The sequence below is a fragment of a genome, unplaced genomic scaffold (assembly GCF_019419815.1).
Source record: "Pyrus x bretschneideri cultivar Hongxiangsu unplaced genomic scaffold, Pyrus_bretschneideri_v1 Contig311, whole genome shotgun sequence".
NCBI lineage: Eukaryota > Viridiplantae > Streptophyta > Magnoliopsida > Rosales > Rosaceae > Pyrus > Pyrus x bretschneideri.
This window is the reverse complement of record NW_025999626.1, coordinates 18,824-22,583: the sequence shown is the minus strand read 5'-3', so window position 1 is coordinate 22,583 and position 3,760 is coordinate 18,824. Positions and strand designations below refer to the sequence as shown.

The 3,760-nt window shown below is 36.1% G+C and overlaps 1 pseudogene; it reads left to right on the top strand.

Annotated features, from left to right (window-relative positions):
* The first annotated feature begins 735 nt into the window (after positions 1–735).
* On the top strand, positions 736–2,374 carry LOC125480093 (annotated as a pseudogene).
* Positions 2,375–3,760: the final 1,386 nt, after the last annotated feature.

Sequence of the window (3,760 nt, the reverse complement as noted above, 5' to 3'; positions counted from 1 at the left end):
CTACATCAGATTACTAACTGGTAGCTAGTTAGTATTGTTACAGTTAAGGCTGATTTAGTATTGCTGTGCTTTGAAAAAAAAACTGTTTATGTTGTGCTGTGAGAATAAGCAGCTGTAAAATAAAGCAGAGAGTGTTTGGTAAACTTTTTGTAAAAGTGCTTTTGAAAAAAAAAAAACAGTATTATAGTGTTAGTAAACTTTTATGTAAAACAGATGTGAAAAAAAAGCCGATTTTTCAAAGCTTTTTTTTTAAGAATCCCTCAGGCCTTAATTTTGTGACCAGCTATTGCTAAGTTAAAGTGCTGAGTCAACCACTCGTTTGATGTATGTATAAATACTCTCTCGATGTATGATTCTAATCAATGAATGAAAGATTCAGTTTTTTTTTTCACTTTGTGTCAAAATCTCCGATTAAGTCAATCTGCAAAAGATTTTTTCAAAAGGAAAATTATGAAAAGAGTTTGAAATTTTTGAGTTTAATAATAAAGCTAAAATAAAGGGTAAAGTGATAATATCAGGATTGATTTTAATGTAAAAATATGATTTTTCATAAAATGAACAGGACCGTGAGCTTTTCGTTAAAACTTTTTCAAAACGTTGGCTATTTTCTTTCATATCTCTTAAATTTACCTGTCTGCCCAAGAAGACAAACAGTAGATGTTGAAAAGTAGCTTAGTTAGCATCATAAATAGTCTGCATTACTGCAACCGCTGCAATGCAAACGCAAAACCTAAAATGGATTCCACAGCAGTAGCTACTAAGCCTCATGCTGTTTGCATTCCAATTCCGACTCAAAGCCATATCAAGGCAATGCTTAAATTTGCAAAGCTCTCCACCATAGAGGTTTTCATATACCTTCGTCAACTCCAAGTACAACCACAGGCGCTTTCTAAATCTTTAGGCTCCCATTCCCTTGATGGCTTAACTGATTTTCGGTTTGCAGCCATCCCAGATGGCCTCTCAGATTCAGATGGAGATACCACACAGGATCTCACTTTGCTTGTTGATACCATAAGAAAACAAATTTCTTGGCTCCGTTTCATGACCTCCTCAATGCGCTCAACAACGATGCATAACAACATCCAACAATCCTCCAGTGGACTTGCATAGTTTCGGATGGTTTCATGTCCACATCCACGATCACAGCTGCTGAAGAATTGGAGTCCCTATAGTACTGTTCTACACTATTGCTGCCAGCAGCTTCATGGGACTTCTACAATGTCGTGCTTTGATCGAAAATGGCCCTGCACCACTCAAAGGTGAAATATATTATATACAGAACTACTGAAGCTTTATTGAATTTATGGTTCGCTCTTAATTCCTTGTTTCTAAACATGCAAATGAAAATTCTGTTTTTTTTTTTGTAGAGGAGAGCTATTTGACAAATGGCTATTTGGACAAGGTCATAGATGGATTCCAGGAATGAAGGATATTCGTTTAAAGGATCTCCCAACCTTCATTCGAACAACAAATCCGATGACATAATGTTTAACTTCATGATGGAATCAACCGATAGAGTCCGTGAAGCTTCAGCAGTGGTTCTTCATACTTTTGACGCCTTGGAGCGAGATGTTTTGGATGCTCTCTCATCTATGCTTCCACTTGTGTATCCCATTGGCCCTCTTCAATTACATCTTGATCAGATACCAGAACACCCCTTGAATATTGGATACAGTCTATGGAAAGAAGAAACTGAGTGCCTCCAATGGCTAAACACTAGGAGCCAAACTCAGTTGTGTATGTGAATTTCGGCAGCGTAATAGTCACGACGTCTGAACAACTTGTGGAGTTTTGTTGGGGACTTGCAAACAGCAAGTTGCCCTTCTTCTGGGTAATTAGGCCTGATCTTGTTAATGGTGAATCCGATATTTTGCCACCTGAGTTTGTGGCTGAAACAAGGAAAGAAGTCTAATGGCAAGTTGGTGCCCACAGGAGCAAGTCCTCAACCATCCATCAGTGGGAGGTTTTTGACACACAGTGGTTGGAATTCAACTATTGAGAGCCTGACCGCAGGAGTGCCTATGCTCTGTTGGCCATTCTTCTTCGACCAGCAGATGGACTGCCGCTATAGTTGCAACGAATGGGGCATTGGCATGGAAATTAGTAATGATGTGAAGAGGGATGAAGTAGAGAAGCTTGTTAGAGAATTAATGGATGGGGAGAAGGGTAAGAAGATGAAAAATAGAGTGGTGGAGTGGAAAGAACATGCAGAAGACGCTACCAGTCCACATGGATCTTCATCAAAAAACTTAGACAATTTAGTGAATCAAGTGTTACTCAGATAAAGTTAGATGCCACGCATCCGTGCAAATTTATTGTTAATAATTGGTTTTTTTTTTTTTTTTTTGGTTATTGTTTTGTTGTTGTTGGCCTTCAGAACTAGATGATGAAGTGCAAATATAAAGGACCATTATCTCCAATAATAAATTAAAATTAGAATTGAATGCTTAATTACACTCATTTGCAGAGAAAACTCAGATGCTAAAAAAATATTTTAGCAATACAGAAGAGGAAAAAAAACAACAAAAAGAAAAAAAATTATAGACAAGGCCGCAAAATGTATTATAAGGGCTATTTATTAATTATACAGCTTCGAAATAAAATGCAATATAATAACGAGGTCTGATAGACGGGGTCGTAATATTTTAGAAGACTGTGATATAGAGCTATTTATTATATGAATATGACACGAAATAATTATTAAAAATTATCATATTATATAACTGTGTTTTAATACTATCCAATAAGTTATTTATAACACTTGTTAAGGTTTCACTTACACCCACGCTTCTACTCGACTCTCATATAGTCATCAAATAATACGCGCATTGTTAGGCATATATGCACTACGATGTAACGCACGCATACTGAAACTGAAAAATATCTCCACAAAATGACAGAATAAGCCTCAATTATTTCTCCCCTTGCTTTCTCTCTCTCTTTTTAATAAAAGTAAACTTTGAAATCCATTGGTTGTCATATCAATTAGATAAATATAAATTTTACCTCGTAACGATGTGGAATGTGGAGAGAATTTTTACTGTGATCAGAATACGAATGGTACATTATGTATTTTTATATAAGTGGTAAAAAATTATTTTTTAAGTTATTAATTTTTAACACACGTATCTCACCATTTATATAGTAACATATAATGTACTATTTTGTGTAGCAATTACACTAAAAAATTTCTCGTTGAATGTGGATCTTCAAAACCTTGTCTTGTAGTCTTTGACATCTCTCAATTCAAATTAAAAGTTAACAACTTTCTACTGGCTACTATGTCTAATTTTATTTAGGGTAAATTACATAAAACTACTTTAACTATTGGATCAGTTACAGTTTCAATACCTCATTTTAAAAAAATTTTAATGTCATGCCTCATCTATAATTTTTTTACAATTTCATACATTCCGTTAGTTTTCTGTTAAATAGTGACGTAATTTGAAATTAATTAAATATTTAAAAACTAAAAAAAAAAAAAAATCATTTTTTATTTTTTTTTCATAGGGGACCCACCCTTATCCCACCCAAACCCAAATCCCACCCATCCGTCTTCTTCAAACCCAAAACCTACCCATCTCATCTTCCCCAAACCCAGATCCCACCCATCCCGTACCCTCTGTGCCGATCACTACCGCCACTCTCTTCGTCCTCCCCCGCCCTTCTCCGACTTTGCTGACCAACTTCAGCTATCACTCACCCACCTTACCCATGCCACGCCATCGCTCGACTCCCTCCCTCCCTCCACACCGCCATC